Here is a 27,424-nt window from a genome sequence, read left to right on the forward strand (position 1 = left end):
CTGCTCACTGAGAAATACCATGCAAACTGAGTGTTCTAACCTGTTACATGATCAATGGTCAGGCAACCTCAGTGTCCTAACCTCTTACATGATCAATGGTTGGGCAATATGGTCAGGCAATATGGTCAGGCAAACTCACTGTCCTGACCTCTTACATGACCAATGGTCAGGCAATATGGTCACGCAGTCTCAATGTCCTAACCTCTTACATGATAAATGGTCAAGCAATATGGTCAGGCAGCCTCAATGTCCTATCCTCTTGTATGATCAATGATCTGGCAATATGGTCAGGCAACCTCACTGTCCTAACCTCTTAAATGATAAATGGTCTGGCAACCTCAGTGTTTTAACCACATGCGTGAACAATGGATTAGCTATGTGATCAGTTTACCAAACAGTCATGCAACCTGTTTGTCCTAATCAGCTGTATCAAGATTCCAATGCCCTAGTGATCACTAAAATCAAAAGGAAAGACACCCAGGGCACAAGTGGTATTGTATTACATTTTCCTTCAACTAATGATCTTGTGAATAATTGATGTGGGTATATGAGTGACAGGAGATGATTGATTAGGTGATGGGCCTGGCACCTGGACTGATGGACACATATTGATCAAACTGTCCGTCTGTTTCCTGAAACACAAACACCAGCACTAATGGAGGCACATTTTTGTCCATTAGTACAACCATGAACAGAGTGTATACTTGGGATGAAATGGAACACAAAAACAAATGAAGATGATAGGATGGGCAAAAGATCATCCTCATACCACTGGGACTAATGAAAGTGTCAGGAATCGGACGAATTGTGAACTAGAAATTTTTACTGGGATATGTTCATCTCAAAAAGAGTCTTCCAAAGTTATTGGATTAGTCTTGAGCTCTTTCAGCAACGGAACTTGATTGCTGATTTAACCATACTCAGTGAGTGAGTGAGTGTGTCACTTAGTCATTGGGTGGGTTGGTAGGTGAGAGGGTGGATGATTGAGTGAGTGAGTGAGTAGTGAGTCAGACAGTGGGTGGGTGAGTGAGTGAGTGAGTGAGTGAGTAGGTTGGGTGAAGTGCTGCTTTGGATTGTATTGCATTATTCTCCCAGCATGTCCACTTATTGTGGGAGGAAAGATCCAGGTGACCTTACTTTGTTGAAACCCATAAGCACAAGCGGGGTTCTGACAAACCTAGACACACAAATGGGGCAAAAATACAGAAATATAACCCAGGTGAACTTTGATTCACGCCCAGAATTGGAGGCTTCATGTCAAAGCAATGCAACTCCTTTGACAGCTGGTCCATACCTGCCCTTCTCAACAAGGATCATAACATATCCACTGTACACATGGTTGCGGTAATGATGTGGTGATGATAGTCAGGTGATTGATTTATTCAAAGCCAGACGGCGTGGAATGTTTCTTATGCTAAAAACTTATTTGCCAGGCCAAGACTTGATTATTTAATGGCTGTAAGTGTCCAATGTGGTACAAAACAACATTCAGTTATTCATACATTTATAGTCATTAAGGCATTGAATTACTAAGATTGATTCATTAAACAGTTGTAAACAACTTGACAGAAAACATGCAATAAACTTTCACTTTCATGTCAAACCACATTTCATTTCACTGGGTCGTGTATAATAGCTCAGCTAAATATTGACAAACTACTCTTCATTCATGACTTAATTCACTTAATCTGTATCATATAATGAATTAGCTGGAGTCAAGAGTATCAGGTAGCGTAACATGTTTACTGTAATATATCAGTTTATGCATGAACTTTCCTGTATTTTATCTGTACTGCCAAACACAATGAACATGACAGCATCGCGGAAACGAATCTTGTTCTTAAGTGCTTTCATTGTAGCAAGTCATTGCAGCTTACAAGAAACCTCTCTCCTACAATACCCAGTGGAGTTTTGCAATGAGCAAGTTATTGATTACCATGCAATAATCAATCGGGGCTACATCACCTGATTGATCCCTGATCGTACCTGTAGCCTCTCTAGCTCATACAATGTGTCATTAATATCACATGAAATGTTTGGTGGCACTGAAGACCAATTAAACAACTTGTACACCACAAAGGAGCTTGGTTATGTAATGGATGACAAGTTACCCCGGATGGTGATGAAAGATGTCGACCTACCATCATTAGTCACACTACTTGGCCATGGAGAAAGACAAGGGTGGATCAAGCCCTCTTTGCCAGGAACGTGCAGAGAGTGTCAGAGGGTTCAGGTATTGATTGGGCAGACTATCAGAATATTTTCTCAAGACAATGATATCCAGTGGCTCTTTGTATTCAACAAATATGAAATAATTACTAGTACATAGGTATGTTGTTTTATACAAGCTTGAGATATATTTATGAATACAGCCACTTGAGGCTAAATTAGTTAGTGATCTTGAAAAATATTGAACATTTACTCATCTTGTGACTTCATTCTTTTAAAAGCTTAAGAAACAATATTTAGTCATAACAAGGGTGACTTGAGGCAATACTTATTAAGAAAAACGCTTGAAAAAATGTTTCACATTTACTAGTATCTTTTAAGTCATAAGGAAACCTACAAGGCTGTAAATGTAAAATGCTATTATTCTAACAAAATATTTATAATGCAGGAGATCTTGGCATTTTTTTCAAATTACTTCTCTGACATATCTCAACAGTTATGTGACTGTACCACTTGAGAAAAGATATTCATGGAGGTTTTGAGATGAAGAAGTAAACTAAATCAATCTGACTGTAGACACCACCACTTGCTGTTTGGTATGACGATCCATTCAAGTTACCACCTTTTTGTGTGATGCATGCTGGGTAGGCCTTCATATAGACGACACTTTCTAAAGATGGCCATTCATCATCTATGGTGCAATAAATGGTACCTTCTCCCCTTGCCATACAATCGATACAGCAAAATTACACGGCGTCACTATGTAGGAATCTATCATCCCAGCTCCAATTTACACAGACTACAAGCTAAATGAGAAAGCTTCATTTCACCATGCCGGGTGTTTCTCCACATTCCAATGAAAGGTTTTCACGCTGCTTCCACACAAGAGCTTTTCTGGGAGATTTCTAAAGTTGTAGAATGTTGAAAGAGCACAATTCTGACAGTTTCAATCTTAACTGTGATTTTCAATGGCGATATGGCAGCATGTAGCAAATAGCATGGTGTAACCCATGGTGCATAGCATGGCATGGTGGGGTGTGGCACATGGCACATGGGTGGGGTGTGGCACATGGCACATGGGTGGGGTGTCATGGTGTGGCACATGGCACATGGGTGGGGTGGAATGGTGTAACACATAGCACTTGGGTGGGATGGCATGGTGTTGCACATGGCACATGGGGTCAAATGGCATGGAGTAGCACCATGGGGTCAGGTGTCATGATGTAGCACATGGCATGTGGGGTAGGATGGCATGGTGTAGCACATGGGTGAGGTGGCATAGTGTGGCACAAGGCATATGGGTGGGGTGGCATGGTGTAGCATATGGCACATGGGGTCAGATGGCATGGTGTAGCCGCACATGGGGTTGGATGGCATGGCATAGCACATAACACATGGGTGGGGTGGCATGGTGTGGCACATGGCACATAAGTGGAGTGTTATGGCACATTGCACATGGTAGCATGTCTTGGCATACCATGTGTGGTGTGTGGTGTGTTATATGGAGTGTGGAATGTGGAGCGTGCGTGTCCTACAAAGGGACACACATCAGTAAATCCTAACTATATATTGTATAAAAACTCAAATACGAAGAAGTTTGATCTTAATATTAAGCTGTCAGCAAACCACCACTGATAATATTAACATACCACATAGTTGAATATTCACTGACAGTCTTGTATAGCGCAACTATTCACATGACAACAGCTACTAATCTCATGAACCAATAGCTTTATGGTAAGTTGGCTCCATGAACTATCATAATGACAGCAGACCAAATTGGTCAGACATGGCGCCAATGTTGATGGGCCTCAAAGACAAAGCCAACATGTCCGCCATGATTACACTGTCAGCTTTGTGCAGCTATATTCTTACAGAATATCAAACCTGTCACTTCTGCCCAGGATTCGGACAACCAATCATGTGGTTAATAACCCATTTTTTTCTTCCAGTTTACCGCTTGTAGTTACTGATTTATTTCTTGCAAGAAATAACATGATTATGGTGGGAACATTTACAAGAAGCGAGATGATGTTATAATTGTCTTGAGCTGGCTTTATCACATCAGTGCAGGCTTGAGACAACAGGAATGTCAGGTTTGTGTTGAGATAATGTCACTTCAGAACTTCATCACATTCATGCAAGCTTGTCTGCCACTAGATAGTCCTTACAAAATACATTTAATCATTTCCTTCAGTGGTGATCAAAGTTCATCGTGTAAAACAAGCACCTGGTGCATAATGTTCAAATAGTTCTTTTCCAATCTACTCAAGCATGTTGTCAACAGATTAACAGAAACATTGGTTTAATGCCACTTTCAGATATATTACAGCAATATGGTGTGGGGTACCTGCAAGTTCTTCACATACTGCACCCATGTGGAGAATCTAACCTGCATGACAAGCAAATACTTTAACCTCTAGGCTAAACCACCACCTCTGATGACAGGGTTCAGCTGCTCCCAACCCTCATCCACCACTGGATCACATTTCAGTATCAGAACATGATTCAGAGAGCAACAGCCATAATGAGTGTCAGTGTTAACATATGAACACTGCAACCATCTTAGTTCTACAACGAGTGTAAGTCAATGTTAAGGTAAGTGATGTGATTATCCCCCAACTAGTACTACATTTTAGCATTACAAGTGTAAGTCAGTGCTGTAGGTCTTCCTGTTACAACCGTTGTATGTCATCCTAACAGTGGTTGTAAGTTAATGTCACAAAACGGGAGCTGCAATTATTGCTAAAATCTGTTTGCACAAGATGGCTTTGACAAGAAGTTCTCCTTAATACACCAGTATTCTGAAGTCAGGGTTTCTCAGATCAGTGTTTAGATGCAACTTACAAATGGCATTCCTACCATGTTAGCTTTTCTACACCTACAAGTACATAATTATATACATAGTTGTGGTCTGACAACTAGGGTTTGCTTCGAGGCACTATCAACTGGGCTGCTGCATTGCAAGTAATTAGTGCAATCTTGTGATCAGTTCACAAACAAATTCACAATTATTGATAACATAAAAGATTAGATAAGAAATATTTAGCCAGAAACACACTGAAAATGTCCAAATTTAGATTTAATGATGTACTGTTTATGTGTTATGAGCAGTGGTGTTTTGGCCGTGGGACAAGCTTGTATAACACACCCACTCCTTTGCACAGCTGCATTGTGTGAAAAAACGTGCATTATGCAGTAGTAACTACCATTTACAGATTAAGATATGGGAGCAAACATGATACTGATGATGTCAAACAAGGCTGAAAGTGTTTATGGAGAAGAAATTAGACAAAATGTTTTCATAAAATAAGTTGAGTACCTGTCATGTTGCTTTAATACTACTTATAATAATGCCACTTATACAACACGAATTCCTTTATGCTTTATGGGTATGCTTTATGTTCATTCGTTAATATGAACATTACGACGCCGGAAAACCCAAGTTGCCTAGGTGATGCACTACAATGTTAAAAGCTACTGATCCCACTGAGTAACCATTTCCTGCTGGACGACCAGAGGCTCGAACTTATTTGCGTAAGGTGAGTGAGCAAGTTGAGTTTTAGCGACTTTGAGCAATATTCCAGCAATATCATGGGATAATGATAATTCTATCGGGATAACAGAAATGGATGTCACACATTGTACCCATGTGGGAAATCAAACCCAGGTCCTTATCATGACGAGTGAATGCTGTCCATCTCTTCATCATGGTAAGCAAACACTTTAACCATTAAGCTATTCCACTGCCTCTACCTAAGTTGACACAACATCTATCACATATATAAGATATACTTAACACCAAAAGAAATGGCCTTTGTCAAGTCTTTAAAAAGAAGAGATAAATATGAATGCTTATGAAATACTTTTATGAGATTTTATTATATTTTTTTGTAAATTTGCGTTTCTTTTGCTGCTCAGCACATAACATATAAGGCGATGTATGTTAGCAATGGTGTTCGCCACACGACATATGACAAACATTGTAATTTCCCATATGTCAGCAGAGACTATGATTACACAGAACATTTATAGCAGGAGAACCTGGTTAGAGAAGACTGTCCCATTGACCAACTGACATGATGACTGATGCTCCAGGGCATCAACGACAGCCTCACGCTCTACACATCATCATTAAACATGAAACAAACGAAATGAATTCTCCTAGACAAACAGATAATTACCTGTCAAGGGAGAATACCATGCATGGTGAGAAGTCAGTACAAAGATGTTGATGTTATGTTAGTGCAACAATTCATCTTAACAGAATTTGCAAAAAAAAATGAAAACAGAAAATATCTTCTCGTGAAACCCATTATGTCTACTGTTTTCACATGATACCTACATATATGTGTAGTAGATTAGTGACAAATGTCAAAATGACACTTAAGTAAAGGTGTTCAAACTTTGTTCATCAAGTTCATCAATTTTTTTTTTGGTAAGGTAAGATCATTATTTGATTTATTTCTTGTTCAGTGCCACAATCCAATGTCCAAGCAAAATGAGAGAGACTTGTAAGTAATGAATTTGGTCTGACAATCTAGTGATCAATATTATGAGCACAGATCCCTGCCATCCTAGTATGATGACACACATTCAACTAAGACATATGGATTGACCACCTGATTACAGTAGATCACCTCTCACTACCATCACTGTTTGCTGGAGGCCAGTTTAACATGGAATCCAAACAGGGAATGCTATATTGCCAGAATATTGCTCAAAAAATGCAGTACGTTTTCAGCAATATTCCAGCAGTACCACTGCGGGAGACACCAGAAACGGGCTTCAATGTAGGGAATCGAACCTGGGCCTTTTGCATGAAGAGCAAATGCTTTAACCACTGGGTTTCTCCACTGTCCCAACTAAAAGCAGTGTAAACCTCACCAGCTCACTTCTTCATTCCAATATTTCCCGGCTGTATTAGGGACATGTTTCGACCAACCAATCATAATACAAACAACAAAAGAAGACTTTGTGAAGCTTCAACTTTTTATGGGCAGAAAAAAAAAGCATAATGCTCAAAATATCGTTCAATGATTGCCTGCAGTATGTGGTGAAGCAAACTAGTTGTTTATTTCACTATGTCATGAGAACACGTTGACGCTATGGCAGCTAAACACTGAGGTGTACTCGCTGGCATATCCATAATTTTCTGTTGAAATATAACCTGAGGCTCAAATTAGAAAAAGATATAATTGTAATCATGAAAAGAACTTCAAAGGAATCCTTCTCGGAAAGAGCCAGCATCTATTTTTGGCAATTAAAACTCTTCAATAAATAACAAGAATTTAATTCTGACATTGCATATGAAACATTTTGAGATATTAAAAACTGGTTCACTGTGATCTTTACAAGGTAAAAAAGATCAACCACAGTCTGAAATTATGAAAATATTTTTGCTTTTGATCCTCTGTAATCACCATGTTGGATATCTCCTCCCTGCAGCCAAACACTGTGTTCCATGACAGTCTGAATGCTGCCATCTTGCATGATAAATGATGTGCTGTTGGCTTGCTGTGTTGCCCAGTTGAAAAGCACACTGTAACAATAACTGATGTTGTGATGAAGTGGCTTTTTCTGATGCACTGCAAACAATTAAATATTTCTTGAAAAAAGTTTCTGAATCTCCAAAAATAAAATTTATTTATGGAATTTTTATATTGATATCATGTTGATATTGACTCATCCCAACATTGTCAAGTAACTTTGTGGTCTTCATGTTCATGGTGAATTCAGGATGTGAACGTTTTTTTCTGTTTCATAGTTATAGTACATAGAATCTCATTGTCAGGAATTTCTCAAGATATTCAATTAAAACTCTTGTTCCCTTATAATACTGGCACTAAAATAAGAACAAAACCAAAAACATTATTCAGTTCATTCTACCATTGTAATACATATATGTACATTTTCTGGGAATACCAAAAAAAGAAATAATTGTGCCATACTGCCATGCAAAAGTGAGGCCTCCCATTAAAACTTCCTTCAAATATACATCTAATTTTATAATCCAGGGGTTCCTTTCATGAAGCAACCTTTACTAAGGATAACCTTAATTCTCATTCTTTAACACTGCACTATGTTTACCTCAGTGACTTACGAACAGCTTAGAGCTTTGTGAAACGCCCAGGCTAGTTATTCTCAAAACATTCGGTGCCTTACAAACTTCTTTAGCCAATTCTTAACACACTGGCTACGATCAAATTAAGAATTTTTGGGGCTAAGAACATTTTGAGAACAAGGGCCCTGGACAGTAAACCACAGCGCCATGGTTGGACCACCACCTACACTAGCTACATCAGAGGAATGATGTTTCCAAGTCTTGTAGCACATGGCTATCCATGCATCCTTAACCACACTCAGATTCCAGCCCCAAAGAATGATTACCAATTACTTCGTACATTTTTAAAGAAAATAGCCATAACACATCCTCAGTTCCCATAAAAAATGTGATATTACATTTTGTCCTTAAACCATCACTGACATGACATATGTGCAGAAAGCGGCATTGTAATTTTTTAAACTTTGTTATTTCATCACGCAAGTTGCACAATAATCCCCTAGGGTGGAACCTAAGCCAGGCCAAGTTTGTTCTCATCTGCAGTATTGTCAACACGCGATGATTCCACAAGCTCAAGACACTGGCCCTGGTACCTAGTCAACACAAAACCTTGCTTGGAGGCGGTGATTATGTGAGGGTATTTTCGACTGGTAAATGCTCGGGGAGAGATGGGTAATTGTGTGCTAACTACCTGCTTTGGTCGGCACATAGCCATGTCTCCAGGGATTCATTATGTGATTATTGGCTACATTAGTTCATCCACGGAGATCACACGATATTGATCTCTCGTTTCTGCAGTGATGACAGCATCCTGCTAGTACCGCTTCCCTTCTCTCTGAGTCTCTGCCCTCATTGCCTGATTCACCAGTCATGTTCCTCTTATGGAAGATGGAGGACAACTGTGCACCAACTTAACCTGCTTGTGCACGACTGTAAACCATCAATATATACAAATCTAAACTTGTATGAAAGCATCCGTCTGGAAGGTCATATGAGTGTGCTTGCAATTTAATCCACCATGCACACAACTTAAGCAAGAGATTTCAAAACTATTTTCCTTTCTAAAGGTTTCAGTCAGTCTTTTGATGTAATAATTTTGGTTTCCTTCTTCAGGATTTATACTCATCATGTGCAAAAATGTTCATGCACATAAAAGATTGTTCTGCCTATTGGCTATTGGTTTGAAAAATGCAGTTCATATATTCATCACACACAGAGGTAACAAAGTTTAGGGATGACTGTGTGACAAAAGAAGCATATTGACATTTCCTTTGTAATTCATACTGGTTGAATTGTCATGGTCAAACATAGAGTGTACATTTAGTTTAATGCCACTTTTAGCAATGTTCAGGTAACATCACAGAGGGGAACATCAGAAATGGGTTTCAAACATTGTGCCCCTGTAGGTAGCCTAACCCACTAGGCGACCCCACCACACCTGAACTAACATACAGTTGAAGCTGTTAGAACCTGCATCTGTCCAATCCAGCAAGTTGTCAACACCGGCGTAAAATCTCAGTCTCGTCCTGGCTTGTACATTTATCTTCAGCTCTACAATCTGGCATGTTGTCTAAAGTAGATTATTTCTTCAGTCCTGATGAGAGCCGGTTTAGACAGCTTCCACTGTACTTACAATGATCCAAAGAATATTAGTCAGAAACTAAAATGGAACTGTCAGGAACTATTAATTCTTACTATGAAAAAAAAGAAGCCTGTTGAAATCTGATACTGACCATGAACTGATATAGCCTAATCATTAACAACTGCAGTCTTTTTATGAACTAATGAAGATCTAGCATGAATATAACAGTCTTAACAAGACCCCAAAAAGGCTTACCACGAACATATATACATATAATCAGCTGTTATTGACTTATCATTATCATAAATGCATCAAGATCTGAAACAGACTTCATGTAAACTAATATAAGCTAACTGAAATGATTAATGGATTAACATGACACAATATTAATTAGGCACAACATTAAAACTAGGCTTAAAAGGAACTAATACAGCCCTAAAATGAACAGGTATAAAATAACTAAAACTAACACAGACTCACAATGAACTACGGTTTTGCAGGAACATGAATATTTTGCATAATTCTTGTATCAAAAATGAGTAAAAATGAATATTTTCACCTACCCCAATCAGTTTTGAACAAGACGTATCTTTATACTCTAAGGTTTCTAAACTGTTACATATGAAATTCATGTTCATCTGATTTCAGGTTTAGCAGAAACATGGAACATATTGGATAACTCTTGTATCAAAATGAGAACAAATTTATATCTTCTTAAAATCACCTATCTTGGTCAGTTATGAAACAGGACTTATCTTAATACTGTTTTAAACGTTTCCATATGAAACACACGTTCATCAGAATTCAACCCCCCAAGCCAGTAACGATTCAAAGTCCAACTCTTCAATATTAGTGCAGATTTGCTTCTTCTCCAAACAATAATAAACTATTCACCATACAACCATTCCTGTGCCAGGCTTCTTCAAGAACTTGCAGCCTTCAATTTTTTATGAATTTGTAGCATGAGGTTCTTCTCTACAAAGAAATTAAACATTTTAATTATTTCTTTTATTTTTCAGTGTAAAACTGCATCCAAGATACAAATCAGTCTAATTAGCTTTGCTTCTAAGATTCTTGACACAAACACTCAATTATTTACAGGGAAAGGTATGAATAACAAATGATGATTTGTCCGCTTCTTCATGTTTTCAGCCACTGCTACAATCAAGGTATCAATATCTAAACATAGGCTAAACTGCTGGAGTACTGATAGATTATTCACCTTAGGCCCTAAGTGAACTGTTCAACATGCTCAGACAGTAGGGATTTTTTTCACAACCAACACCAAAACGCCTAGTATTACTGGTGTGACCGTGTGCTTCTACTTCTGTCCAAGGATAATCCACACAACTATCTATATACCCCGAGGCAGTAGACAATAAATTATTTAACAAACGGAAATAGACAAAATCTAACCTGGAGACAAAACTAATTGTGACCTGTCACGTATCTGAATTGGCTTGACTGCATGCTGCCTGACTTGCAGAGCGGATCCGATTAAAGTGCCATGTATTAGATGTTCAAGGGACCCAGAAAAAACACCTCCTGATAAACTGATGTCTTTCCCAATCAGGAGACTGATTTCTGTGGCAGAATCTGGGGTAATTACTGGCTTTCCCTGCACTATAATCACCACACTTTATGAGAGAATCTAGTTAGTACCGACTTCTAAAATATTTATCTAAAGGACTTCAAAGGATTATTTTAGTTGGTGTGCATGGTTTTGTGATTATTTTCCATCTTTTTTTCTATGCTTAATTGATATTTCTTATATTGTTCCTATAAAATATTTCTTTATATGAGGAATAATATTATTTTAGGACTTGTTAGTGTTCTCAATGTATGATTACTTTCAGCAAAGGTAAATCTGACCATTGTACATTCAGAGAGGCAATTAATCCCAATATACACTTGTACAGCATGATAAGATCCCTTGGACAATACTGACCAGTGGTTTGTTGTGCATTAAGATTTATCATTGTGTAATAAATTCTAATAATTTTCATTAAATATTGATAATTCTAATTTAAGATGAACAGGTGTTAACTTTGCATTCAAAATTATTACAATTACACAGAAAAATGAGTGAGAATGATTGAGTAAGTTGGGTTTAACACTGCTTGTAGCAGTTTGCTAGTAATATCAAAGTTCCCACAGAGCACCCATGAGTGAAATCAAACCCAGACCATTGATATTACAAGCAAACACTTTAACCACTAGGCTACCTATGTGCCCCTGTGTGAGAGTGAATGCACATGGCTTCTTGCACTAGTGAGTGATAAGTCAACTTACCAGAGGAAGCTGAATGTGCTCCTTATTTCCACTTTATTCAGATGTTGGAAGAAAAGCCTTGATATGGAGTGAGTGAGTGAGTGAGTGAGTGAGTGAGTGAGTGAGTGAAGTTTTATGCCACACTCAGCAATATTGCAACTATATAGCAGATGTCTGTAAATAATCCACTCTGGACCAGACAATCCAGTGATCAACAGTATGAGCATCAATCTGCATGGTTGGGAATCAATGACATGTGTCAACCAAGTCAGCGAGCCTGACCACCTTATCCCATTAGTCACCTCTTATTGCCTTCCATGGCAAGCAGGGGTTGCTGATGGTCTTTTCTACCCTGGACCATCATGGGCTCCTTGATATGGATGATACCACTCTGAGTGTGGTTGTTCAGATTCACACATCATGGATACCAGGTAAAATTGGGTTTGATGCCACATACTGTACTATACTTGTTTTATTCCCTAAATGCTTAGTACAAAGAAGGCAACAATAAATCAGAAGTGGAAAAGCCCACTGTCTGATGTCCCAGTCCAGTGATTTTGTCTGCTGGTCAAGCAAATTTGTATATCACACTGTACCACTGTCCAGTTGACTTTCCCATGTAAATTATGTTCCTTATTGAAAATGTCCAAAAATAATATTGGTAGGGATAGTGGGAAAATTATCGGGGCACATGATTTTACATGTGCTACTGTACCGGAAATTAGACTAGAAATTATTAAGCTATTTCCACTCCTGTTAAAATACCATCTTTAAATGTCTTTAAATATGATGCAGCCAAACCCATGATTCATATAACCAGAGAATTACACCAGGAACAATAATGTCTAGATAAACAGGGGACATTGTACTTAATTACACTTTTACATCAACCAACTATTTTCAGAACTTGTTTGATAGTTTAACATGGGTGTTTGAGTCGACGCACCTATTCATGATAATATCATCCTCAAAGTACCCAAAATCATCACAACAATCCCCACGAGAGGAAGTTATATCAATTTTGTGCAAAGTACAAGATAAAAAATTATCTCCTATTGGATTTTTCCAAAGAGACATCTAATAAATCCCTGTTCTAAATCTACCAAGGTTGTTGATTGGCTGGTTGGTAAAGCAACCATGAATTTCATTGGTGCATGTGGAAAGCTGTGAATCTTGAGCAGAGAGCTGTACATCTTACAGCCTGGCAAGTCATTAGATATGATATGTGAGGGGAAAATCATCATAAATAGTTTGTCAATCAATACTGATAGAAGCATGGACTCAACTGAATTGAAGGCTTGATCAATGGAGGGGAAAACTGGGCCATGAATGCATCCAAATGTTTGATCTTCCCTCTCTGTCTTTGCTGGTGAACAGATGAATTTCTCTGATGAATCTCAGAGTTGCTCACTCACCAGAAATTGACAGAGCAAATTAGCATGGGCTTCGTCATGTTGGCGTAAATTGATAAAATTTGTGTTGCGTGCCTTGTGATTTGTACATTCAGACACATCCATCAGGGACTGCACAGCTGTGCAACCAGGCTCCGGAGTATTTTATGCCAAACAAATCATGAAAAGTTGCATATTTAAGACACTGTATTCAGTAAATGACATAACATTCGATTTTTAATATGGGATGATGTTATTTCAATACATTTTGGTAAAAAAAAATAATAGAACAGAATATTTGGGTGAATGAAATGTTGAGATGACAGGTAAATTATTTGCTATGACATGCTGATGAAAAGCAAGCTATGGTTTCCCCCCAAAAGGCGTGGATCTCTGTTCAATAAACATCAACCCACTACTTAAGATGACCGTCCTTGTGACTAGCTTGACAGACACTATGGTAACAAGTATGTCCTTGTCAAGGCACTTTCACACATCCTACTGGTGGCAACGTTCCTCCACACTAACTCTGACAGCATACCAGTGATACAATCTTATCTGACACATAAATGTCGTTTTCTGATTGGCTGAGCAAATTTCATTATTTTCTATATACCCCACTGGGAATGCCCAACTGATTTGGTACTTCATGGTAGTAATTCTTTATCTTGAATAACACTGAATCACAAATGATGTATGGAAATTACTAATGTTTTGCGAATGCACATTGATAGAAGGGAGATAACTCTAAGTCTGTTTTTCTTGTCGTCTGCAAAATCTAGTGATGGCTACAAAAAGTTTTGTACCCGTGCTTCAAACAATTCAAACTTAACATTGAGGTGTTGGGCAGGACAAATACGCTGTTCACTGGTCCCTCGGGTCAGTGGGTTGATGTATCCTCAATATTTGTTTATGTTCCCCTTTGGCCTCAGGGAAAACAACAGCTGGCTTTTGAAACCACCCCAAAAATACAAATATATTATATTATATATCATATTATATAAATCTTGCACTTGACGCTAAACTGGAAATCAATTTCAAATCAATTTGAGATATTTAGCAAAAAGATAATTGTTTTGGAAATATGAATAAACTGAAAGGACAATTGAGCATCACTCCTATTTATACCTGTACAGACTCAATACAGATGAGGGGCAGTGGGGTAGCCTAGTGGTTTAAGAACAATGACTCGTCATGCTGAAGACCTGGGTTCAATTCCCCACATGGATATAATTTGTGAAGCTCATTTCTGGGTCCCCTGCCGTGATATTGCTGGAATATCACTAAAAGTGGCTTAATACTAAACTCACTTACTACAGAGGAAATAAACTTAACACTTGTGCAATAAACAATGTCTTCAAAATGTCAATCTCGAAACTTGCAAAACATACAAATTAAACGCCCCAAATTTGGTAGATGTGAATGGAGGAAGCTGAGGAAGTATTTTGCAGTCCCCCGTGACTACCTTCATCCAGGCAATCATCAGTTATACAGCATCATGCAAGACAGACTCATTCACCATACACAGCTGTGTGGCTCTCACACTGCCATTCTCTGTGCTCCCGACACGTTTATTGAACCAACTGGTAGACGAGGCACGCAATAGGATCTTCTCCTCCATCCCTGTTAATTTTGGGGACTGTAAGAAGCTCTCTTCTTCAAACTCACCGATACTGAGCATATCCGCTGTAATTTTTGAGAGTTTGTCAGAGGCACAACTGACAAATGTTTGATATCTGTCAGACGAGGCTCGAGCTGAGAGAAGCAGATCTTCGGGCAATAATCAGATCTGGCAAACAAGTGCCAGCTCTACACAAGTTTTGTCGCTGGGTGACGCCATGAAAGCTGCTAAATTAGATTTCGGCATTTCTTTACAGGCTCACTCGTTGAGATAGAGTGACAAACTCTTGACTCAATGTGTTTTTACCTCTGCCTTTAACGAAACATTTCACTGCACATCAGATCTTAATCAGCTTGAACTAGACTTTGTCTTGCACTGGTGAGGGGACATATCTATTCTGTACTACACGGGATGTACTTAATGCACTTATTAACCACACTACTCACTTACATGGCTGTAATAATATGGAGTAGTGTCATTTAATTTCCTTCATCTTATTAACGACTGAAAGTTTAGCATTGTTAAAGAATATGTTGAGATTTTCACCATTTAAGCAATAATACAGCAATATCAAAATGGGGATCACCAAATATGGAACATGGGCTTTTGGTGTAAGGAGCAAACACTTTAACCACTACGCTACCCACTGCCCCCAACTGCCCGTATAGTGTAGAGGACAGAGCATCAGCGAGTGACCACTGGTAGTTTGATCCTCTTGAGAGTCATACCACAAGATTTTATATGGTTCCTATTGTTACCTGAGAATGAAACATGGACTGGTTGGTCAGAGTTAGTAAACCATGTCTGAAAGGGGTATCCACTTTAGACTGTGAATGGCTCCTCAGTTGGTCAGAGTTAGTAAACTATGTCTGAAAGGGGTATCCACTTTAGACTGTGAATGGCTCCTCAGTTGGTCAGAGTTAGTAAACCATGTCTGAAAGGGGTGTCCACTTTAGACTGTGAATGGCTCCTCAGTTGGTCAGAGTTAGTAAACCATGTCTGAAAGGGGTATCCACTTTAGACTGTGAATGGCTCCTCAGTTGGTCAAAGTTAGTAAACCATGTCTGAAAGGGGTATCCACTTTAGACTGTGAATGGCTCCTCAGTCGGTCAGAGTTAGTAAACCATGTCTGAAAGGGGTATCCACTTTAGACTGTGAATGGTTCCTCAGTTGGTCAGCCAGATATCAAGAGATATTTTTTATAACGTTCAGCCATTAAGGTATTGCTCAGATTTTCACGTAGTTTTGATGCTATTTGTTGTGAACCTGTAAAAAAAAATAGTCCCCCACATTTTTTTAAAACTTCATCCTGTGGCATTTTCGTGCTAATTTCTTGCTGTTGTTAAAAAGCATTCTTAACAGGCACATTAAACACAAGAAAACTGCTTCTTTGATCACAAGAAGCAATAATTTATTTCAGGATGTCAAAATTTCTGTTTGACTATGGCAAAAAGATGAAAATATGTATGATCTTTTAAATGCAGTATACCAGTAATTTCCACACATGTGATATATATTCATTCATATTTTATGATATATATATTCATTCATATTTCATGCCATGGTATACCAAAGGACAGGTTATAACACACACATTTATTGCAAAGTACAACAATTCTAGTCTACACTAAAACACACTTGTCAATGCTCCTGGCAGGCAACAGCAATAAACATAACATCTAAAACGAGCATATTTACAAGCCCAACACCCTTGTATTCCATCACAGAAAAGTATTCAAAAACCATTCAGAGTAGTGCTTCCTGGAAAACTGCAGTTCTGTCCGGTCTGAGTCAACACTCCGCTGACACTCCATTAATTTCCCATACTTTTATTGCTCGTAAATTGTAAAGTTTGTAAACCACTCACACAAAACAAAGCACCCAACAGAGGAGGATAAGATCTGTATTGGTGCCATGCCGGCTTGCCAAGAGACCATCGGGATCTGATATTGCCTGCCGACATGATGGCAGCCATAAACGCTGCACCACTTGCCTCAGACATGCCATCATCTAATTTACAACAATAATCAAATTTGACAAACTAACTCTTGACTTTTAGTCAGTCTGATCAAGTGAAGGAGAGCTGCGGCAGATTGGGCAAAGGGTAGCCAAACAAGCTATTAGAAGGTTTGTGAGAGTCCACATCGTCACACTGGATGTAGATCTGTGGGGGCAGCTATCAAACAGGCTACACTCAGATAACACAAAAAGGAGGCTGTTATTCATGTTTCTGAAATAGAATTATTTCTATCCTGATTCAATTACTATGCTATTTCAGGGATTAGATGATGTTCAATAGAGGGAGCGGGATGAAGTTGACAGCACTGGCAAGAAAGAATTCAATTTTAAATTAAATTACCTTTTTGAATCTTTGAGATTTCTGATAGATAAGCTGAAAAGACTTTTCTCATAACTGAGAGGAATCTAATAGGTTCTGATTGTAAGTATCGTAAATGGCTGCATCATTTTCTGGTTTCCTTTTTATCAAAAAGGATGGTCCAGGACAAAATTGTTTTTATGACAATAATCATTTTAAAAAGAACCATTCCACAAAAGACAAATTTGATGTAGCCAGACAGATTTAGTTAATACACGAAACTATGAACTAATACAAATTTGTTTCAGCTTGGAAAACACAGTAGTCACATGTTCCTCTCATCTTCTCCTGGATGAACATGGCAACATTTGGAAGTCATTGTAGTTTGGAGTGTAATTCTGTAGCAACAAATAAATGCTTTTTCAGTAATATTGTATGAAAATATCCAAAGAAAGATATCTCCCTGATGGTTTTTTAAGTAGGGGTCTGTCCAGAAAGATATGAATTCTCTATGTAAGCATCCATTGACAATATGCAAAGTATTCTTGCGGGGTTCCAAAGTTCAACATTGGACTGCTGATGATTCTGATGTCTCATTTGCTTGTTGGCAGCAGGAGCTATTTGCATTAGACTGTAGAAAAGACTATCATCTCTCAACGCCAGCCCCATACAAACATTGTATGAAAGATCAACAGTCTATGAAATTATAGGATAACACTTGAAATGAGTGTATTGATTGTTGAATATAGACACTGTTCGGTCACTTTGACCAGCAAGTGGAAAACTTGCGAGTCTTTGATGTAGTTCAGAGTAAACAGGACAGGCAAGGCGTGATGGACTAATGCAGGGTTGATGCATGACCAGGGCAGGCTGTACTATTAACCAGCAGAAAGGAATATTAGGCTTCTTACAATTTAAGTACTTTAGATTGGATAAACTAACTTGAAAGCTATATTCACCATCAAAGTCCGCTAGTCATGTTCTACTATCGCTGTACTGACCGGGTAGTCATGTTCTCTTGTGCATGTACTGACTGGCAAGTCATGTTCTAGTGTGGCTGTACTGACTGGCAAGTCATGTTCTACTATGGCTGTACTTATGGGCTAGTCATGTTCTCATGTAGCTGTTCTGACAGGCAAGTCATGTTCTCATGTGGCTGTTCTGACTGGCAAGTCATGTTCTCATGTGGCTGTTCTGACTGGCAAGTCATGTTCTCATGTGGCTGTTCTGACTGGCAAGTCATGTTCTCATGTGGCTGTTCTGACTGGCAAGTCATGTTCTAGTGTGGCAGTACTGACGGGCTAGTCATGTTCTACTATGGCAGTACTGACAGGCAAGTCATGTTCTAGTGTGGCAGTACTGACAGGCAAGTCATGTTTTAGTGTGGCAGTACTGACGGGCTAGTCATGTTCTCATGTGGCTGTTCTGACAGGCAAGTCATGTTCTAGTGTGGCAGTACCGACTGGCTAGTCATGTTCTACTATGGCTGTACTGACGGGCTAGTCATGTTCTCATGTGGCTGTTCTGACATGCAAGTCATATTCTCATGTGGCTGTTCTGACTGGCAAGTCATGTTCTCATGTAGCTGTTCTGACTGGCAGGTCATGTTCTAGTGTGGCAGTACCGACTGGCAAGTCATGTTCTCATGTGGCTGTTCTGACAGGCAAGTCATGTTCTCATGTGGCTGTTCTGACTGGCTAGTCATGTTCTCATGTGGCAGTACTGACGGGCTAGTCATGTTCTAGTGTGGCTGTACTGACTGACTAGTCATGTTCTACTATGGCTGTACTTATGGGCTAGTCATGTTCTAGTGTGGTTATACTGCAGGGATTTACAGGAAGCTAATTCCTGTGGCCTATCAGCATACAAATTATCAATGGATACAACAGTACTTATTAACTGAGAAAAAAGTCCAAATACTTTTCATAAAAATGTCGATCAAGTAATAATAAGTTATCACTGGTACAAGCCGGGTTAGGTAGGTATCATTTACAATGTAATTGCTGCAACAGTGTGATGGTCATGCTACTCAATACAATAACAGTAACTGAATTACAGCAATATAACAACACAGCACTACTAATAATACTTCAGTGCCTGGGACCCACATTTTGTAGTCAATCCAAGAAAATTAGGAGTGTAAGTCCCAGGGAACTCATATATAGGACTCAAGGTAAATCCCTGGTATACTGACTTTCTGACCATATACTATTGTGGGTATACTATCTAGTTACTTTTAGAGAACACTGACTATCTAGTTATGTACTAATGTAGGTAGGCCAGTCATGTTCTAGTATGGGTATACTGAGTCATGCTCTCTTGTGGCTATACTGAATGGCTAGTCACGTTCTATGGTGGCTATACTGAATGGCTAGTCATCTTCTATTGTGGCTATACTGAATGGCTAGTCATGTTCTATTGTGGCTATACTGACTGGCCAGTCATGTTCTATTGTGGTTATACTGACTGGCTAGTCATCTTCTATTGTGGCTATACTGAATGGCTAGTCATGTTCTATTGTGGCTATACTGACAGGCTAGTCATGTTCTATTGTGGCTATACTGACTGGCTAGTCATCTTCTATTGTGGCTATACTGAATGGCTAGTCATGTTCTATTGTGGCTATACTGACTGGCCAGTCATGTTCTATTGTGGTTATACTGACTGGCTAGTCATGTTCTATTGTGGCTATACTGAATGGCTAGTCATGTTCTATTGTGGCTATACTGACTGGCTAGTCATCTTCTATTGTGGCTATACTGAATGGCTAGTCATCTTCTATTGTGGCTATACTGACTGGCCAGTCATGTTCTATTGTGGTTATACTGACTGACTAGTCATGCTCTAGTGTGGCTCATAATGCTGACTAGCCAGATGTATTCTATGGAAACCTTTCTAATGGTGTTGAGTATATTTACTTCTAGCACCCATGTCTTCTCAGCATAATGCCTACAGTCAAGTCACTTCCAACCAAGCTTCATCTCAAACAAATACAGTGACATATACATTCCATTTGTGTAAAACCCTGACATTTAGACACCATGGACTACCATATCAAAGGCTTCCAATGACATTGTCTCTGTTTGATGTGAGTACTGCTATTACCAGGAATCACTTGTGTCTATATGAGAGTGCTTTCAAGCTAAAATTACGTAAGATATTGTGCTCATGTCTTCAAAAGCTCCAACCTGTAAGTTCATTAAGGCAGGCCTTTATAATGATGGAATATTTACTTTACTTGAACTTTGCATGAAAGGCTGGCCTGTGCTAACATATAATGAGATCTGTGATTAGGGCCTTGAGTTTAAGGTACGAGTCCTCTACAGACAGTAGTGGAGTTCGAACTGTATAGCCTGGTGTATTGAAGAAAACAAGCACAGCTACCACAGCATGGAACATGTACACACTCCAATGTATTGAACCTTAATGTATAAAGTTGACAAAACAAGGTATCACACATTGTGAGCAATTGAACCCAGGTCATCAGCATGACAAGTGAATGCATTAACCACTACCCTACGCCACTGCAATGAATTGAGGGTGAGCAGAGCATGCACTCTTTGGTGTCTATGTGTCTCTTCCTCAGATGCTGTTTATGCATCATGTGAAATTTCATTGTGATTGGAGTACAGATGCAATGCAAGAGTATAGTAAATGTATACGCCATAAAACTTGGTCAGTAAAAATAATTGATTCCCTAACTTTTTTAGTCTGTATTAATGCTCCAGATCATTTTTTAATATCTGAAGCAGGTATTGCTGAAATTGGCTACGGGGAGCACTGGGCTAGAATTTTGTCTGTGTTGAAGTAAGATGCATTGCAAGGTAGAAACTACTTCAATTCAACCACTGCAAAGTTTACGATGATTACAGAACAGATAACTGTGGAACATGGAGGCAAGTGCTGTACATATTAGAAACAGTGGTGCAAAAGCCTTTCTACTCTGAAGTACCTGCTCTGATGCTGCTGGAACATTGCTAAACATGACATAACATTAAATTCACTCGCTGTACTCAGCACATATGTTATTAATTTCAGATTTAATCTTATCTGCATATTGTTTTGCTGTACACACAGAGATACGACCATCATCTGAAACCCTTATACCTTGTATATACTATATCCACATATATTCCAATTCTTCAATCCCTACAGTTTGCATCATTTTGATGAAAAGCCAACATATTTCCAGAGGCACCCTCCACAGTCAGTCACACAGACCACAACACATGGTCAGACACTGGGTGATATACTGTGCTTCACTGTATGCAAAATATGCTGCTGTGTAATCTCATCATAGTGATGCAAACAATATGGTAATGTTGTCTTTGCAATTTGTGTGGCTTTTTCTGTTTAAAGTGTTTTAAAGTGCATACACAATCCATAATTTAGTAGTTTTCTGCAGGTTATGCTTGCTAGGCCTGCCAGTCAAGGATTTTACACAAATGAATATTTCATGCATGAAGGGAGATCGGAACTCTGGCAGTCACAATACTTTGAAAAAAAAAAAAAATCTAAATCACTGTTCAAACCAATATTGAAGTTGTGTTCAAAACAGTAGTTGATACTGTCAACCACAGAACAAAGTACCAAGAGGCAAGCTGTATTCATTATTATGTGTCACCTCCAATACATTGATGGTACTTCAGCACTGATTCTATGAGTGAACAGATCTGTATGCCTGCCACAGGGTTCTGAACACTTTTCCTCATCACTTCACATGGACCCAAATGCTGACAACTCTGATGAGAACACTGTCCCAAAAGTCAAAATCTACACAGATGATAAACCCCTTTTTACTACACAAACATTTTGGATATAAACATGTGTTGGCCAATTTCCAGGTGTTATTGAGCATTTGAAGCACGGGAATAGATTTGGAACCAACGGCGTCTATTGATATTGTAAACAGAAAATAAACCAAAGGGTTTTACTGTCTGCACTTGTTTACATTGAGTACGTGTGCAGCAGTGAAATGTCATCAGCTGGCCGTTTCAGTTGATTCCCATGGTAGCATCTGGAGTTGTTCATTTGTGACGTCATTCTGACTTTATGTCATGATCTGATTTGAATGATGTCACCACTGTTGATGACACAACAAAACAATTGTTTGCAATGTTTCTATGTTTCCATACGGAGCAAATAGTCTTGCAATTTCCGAGAATCAAATCCCATTTGATCTCTGAAAACAGAGAACTCAAAGATTCATATAGACGAGGTCACTACATACAATGTTTAGACACTTGTTAGTTGCTATGGTCATGGTGACATAGATCCAACTATTAGTCATAAAGCCTTTGTTCATGCTGAATATGTGTTTGATATCAATTTTTGTTGTAAACATCTAATATCTGCATCAAATAAGTTTGGATTTAGATAAAGACCTGTATATACTTACCAAATGAGCACACCTAGTTGCGAAGACATTATCAGAAATGCTCATAGAAAATAAGAGAGTGAGTATGAGTTTATGTCCTGCATCATCACTGCAGAGGACACAATAAATGGGCTTAACACATTGTACCCATGTGTAGAATAGAACCAATGTCTTCACCGTGACGAGAGAACACTTTAACCACTAGGCTTACCTATGGCCCCATTGTTCTCTACAATACTTGCATTAGTAAACATTGTAACACCACAAAATGTAGAATGCTGATGACAGATGTCAAAAGAAATGTCTTCAGGGTTCACAGGATGCATGTATATAATATAATGAAGATGAGCAAATACTGGACCCAAAATGATGTTCTGCCAAGACTAAAATGTACCAGAATCATCTTAGGACTTGCTCACAATTATGGCTAAGACAGCCTTTCATTCACTGGTGTATGACCATGATACAGAGTAAGAAGTTATATATTGAGAGCATAAGAAACAAGAAAAGTCTGAAGTTAGTCCCCTGACTTAATAATTTTTATATTCAAAATTTCTAACCTGCACTAACTTGATATTAATGGTCAGATTATGGGGATTTATCCTAACGTGTCATTTTGCCATCACAAAAACTGTTCAGTAAGTGAGAGAGTGAGTATGGTTTTATGCCACTGTTAGCAATATTCCAGCCATATCACAGCTGGCGACACCAGAAATGGGCTGTATACATGGTTCCCTTGAAATGGGTCTTCAGTGTAAAAAGTGAATGCTTTAACCACTAGGCTACCCCACCACCCCTTGCTCAGTAAGAAGAATGTAGTTCTACCATTGTTTGTAGGTCAACATAAATAACATGGCCAGGTCCAAGACTTCACACAGATTGCATGCAACAATCTATACCCTTCAATCCCATTAAGTCCTGTGTCTGGATCATGTCAAAATATAGTTCTGATTCTGACATATTCATGGTGAAGCAATGTGTCACAACCAGGAGTATTAGGGTAGTCCTGTGGGTAATGCAGCATACAGGAATTGGCAATGTCTAAGATTGATTCCCTACAAAGATAACTAAACAAAGAACACAAACAAAAATCTTTTGTTCCATGATGGGATGAAATAAATGCATTGCCAATAGTTGGAGTCGATAAAATATAGAACATATAAGCAAAGAGGCAATCATGGATAGACTAAGAACAATCTCAAATACACAAAATCACATCAATCTACACGTACATTGATTTCTATTCCACTGCAGGGAGAGTTTGGTTCCATATTATACATAGTATCTCGCCTGATTTTTTTTATCCAATGGCATATCAATAGCACAGCACACATTTTTATTGCTAGGACAACAAGGTTATAGTGAAATCTGTGATTAAATCTAATAGAAATGTTTGGCAAGTTAGTACTTTTGATAATGATTTCCATATTGTGCTGTCAGAGACATCCAGCACTGGAAGTTTTAGTCAACATGCAGCTATAACTTATAGAGACACAATTTCTGTCATATTTACAAATGTACATTTTAAAGACATAACTCACAGCTCATCACAAATGTCTGACACTCCTCTGAAAAAAGGGTGTATAATTTTCAGAGCGTATATTTCAAAATCCTTTATTATTTCTTCTCTTGAAAAGACACACTGGTCTTTGAAAACTTAAAAAAATCATTACATGTGAATGCATTTTGGTCATGCAAAAAGGACAGGAAGTGTTTAAATCTCTATATAAACATATACATAGTTTCAAACAGATAACCAAACGCCTTTAAGTGCAATGACCGTTCTTGATCTTACAACATATCTTGACAAAAAACACACTAATGTTGAAAGGAACATTGCATAAGTTTGTTATCAGAACTGCCTTATTAGAGTTCAAGTCCCAATTAATTTGAAACAGATCATTTCTAGGATCACTATTTCATCAAAAGTGGAGGCATCACATTCTCAATGCTATAAGCACAATCATCTTTCAGTCCATGGACTGAGTTCCACCAGACATAATGTAATATCGCTATCAACCAGCTTCCTTTAATAGAGAAGCTCTTTAGGTTCTTGTCACTGGAAGTATGACAAGCACTGTTACATACACCAGACTACAGCAGTGGTCTATTTGGTACAAAGCATTGCATCAAAGCTATCATGGACGAAGTACAACAAGGCATGGCAGAAACTCAATACAGTTTTCTGGCTGACTTCTCCCCCAGACAAGGCAGGAACAAACAGCCAGAATTAGACTTTATTTATCATCCAAGCGTTACCCCTTCTACACTGACTGCTCTCAAATCTGGAAATTCATTTTGGGGCCTAACAAGTTTCACAAATGCCTGCTAGGGAAAATTACCACGATTAATCTCCCAAGTGGACAATTCCACTAAAAGTCGGAGTTTGTGTGGCATTTGTCTAGTGAAGCATTGTAGACTTTTGCCCAGGGAACAAATAAGGAGTGTGTCTCACTAGTTAGCAGAGGTGACGGTTGCCACAAGTTCCAGATGAGGTCAGGATGATGTATTGATACAAATCCTGAAATCAGATTAAGATGTTTAGGGGTGTTTGAGAGACCATCACTTGTTCCCCCTTGCACTTGATCAAGCAGTTTGGGGAACTCATGAATGTCTGTTTTAATTACTACAATGCTGACAACCCTCCTGAAGGTAAGAGAGCTCCTCCACCAGCCAGAAATCAATTTCTAACCCCTTGCCAGCTCCCAGCCATAAACAGACTTTTTCAGTTCAGTGTGCAGTGATGAGAACCAGTTTGAGCTGAGGACCCAAACTCTTGATTCTGACACAAAAATCCATTCCTCTGAATGCAATTCTTGTTATGTTAATAGAAGTATGTCCTTGTTAAAATGACACATTCAATATGGCTAGGAAAGAAAAAATGGATTTCAGTCAATCATTTGGGTTTGAGGCAGTTCAATTTTTACTGACAGCCAGATATATGTAGAAGCTATTTATTTGTTTACATGTGTTAAACATGTATCAGTTCACAACTCATCCTTCACTATAGAGGTCAGAGGGTTGTGGTACAGTAGCTGAGTGGTTAAGGTGTGCACTTCTCATGCCAAAGACCTGGGTGCAAAATACGAAGCCCATTTTTTATGTTTTTGGTGGAATATTGCTGAAAACCCAACCCCATAAACAGTGCTGCAAATTCCTATTTGACTGACAGTTCAGGATGTTCTGTTTTATGTCTGGATAGTCTTAAAATGTACCACACATGATGGTTGGGCTGTTATTGTGTAATGTATTCCATTTTAAACATGAGGTAAAAGCTAACTTAATGTAAGACCAAAGTTATCTTATTCTTCCTCAATGTTTGAGACATAATAACTGTGTCTCTGTCCTAATTTGCCATTGGCCACGTGATCAAAATTATGCAATCAGAGCCTGTTTTAGACTTGTACTCAACGGTGTATAATAATCTGACATATTTAACTTCCTGTTGCTTTTGTTAGTCCAGAAAATTGTGGACTGGCAGTATTTTACCTGGTCTGGCAACTTTGAATAGTTGCCACACCAGATGTCTGGTTGAAATTTTGGGTCCTTTTCAACAATGGTTAAAAATGTCACATCTTGGCTCCACAAATTCATCCAATCATTATTTCATTGTTTCCTAATGGGTTTTTGAATGAAATGAATGAAACATAAGCAATCTAGACTCAGATGCTTACAGGCAACTCTCACAGCTAGAATATTCATATACTGATGTTCATATTACCAAGATAACCTACACATACAATGTAATGTTCGTACTGAATGAAATGTTAGCTAATATGAACTGATTCTGTTGTCTTAACTACATATATATATATATTTATATAACTGAAAAGCTCTTAATGAACTACGTTAAAACAGACTAAATTCAGTGGTCCCCTTGCGTTTGTTATAGCCAGAATTAGTGGTATACGAAAAAATACATGCATGGAATAACAGTGCTTATACCACATCACCCTTGTCCTTGCGACCAGACAGGTGAAGGTTATCCTATCCTGCAGGCAATATACCAGAGTCTGGTGTCTGTAAGAGCCACAAAATGTCAGACTAAACCTTCAATGACAGACTATTTGTTCTTGGTGATGTATGTATTTATAAGAACACCGGTCACATGGATAGTTGATTTTCAGCAAATGGGTTTCTTGGTCAAATCATGATTATTCACAGCATGCAGAAATATAGCAAAAATATTACTGCCTTGGCATAAACACATTTTGGTAATTAGAGAATATCTCAGATGATATTATGATGCAGGTGTTCGGGGATAAGCTTAAAAAAATGATGATACTAGTTGTTGAAGAAGATGAGCGTATCTTTCGACTCTAGTGACCCTGATTACAGGCACAAACAACATGCACTCACTCATCCTTTGAACCTTACAATGTTCCTCCTGTTGTCATCAGTTTCAGGTTCATGAATGAGTGTGGAGCCACCTTTAGCAATATGCCAGCAACATTTTGGTGACAGACACCAGAAAAGGGCTTCACACATGGTACCCATTTGGGGAATCGAACCTGGACCTTCAGTGTGATGAGTGAATGCTTTAACCACTATACTATCCCTTCAGATTCATGAAAAAATGTAGGTTTATGTAATGTACACTAAAAAACTCTTGGATGATGGTTGAAATAACAG

At 38.5% G+C, this 27,424-nt stretch overlaps 1 protein-coding gene across 1 annotated transcript in view; it reads right to left on the bottom strand.

Annotated features, from left to right (window-relative positions):
• The window catches only part of LOC137285009 (high-affinity choline transporter 1-like), an 82,478-nt gene that overhangs the window by 24,315 nt on the left and 30,739 nt on the right, over positions 1-27,424 (bottom strand). The window lies entirely within an intron of this gene.

This window comes from Haliotis asinina, chromosome 5 (genome assembly GCF_037392515.1).
Source record: "Haliotis asinina isolate JCU_RB_2024 chromosome 5, JCU_Hal_asi_v2, whole genome shotgun sequence".
Lineage (NCBI taxonomy): Eukaryota > Metazoa > Mollusca > Gastropoda > Lepetellida > Haliotidae > Haliotis > Haliotis asinina.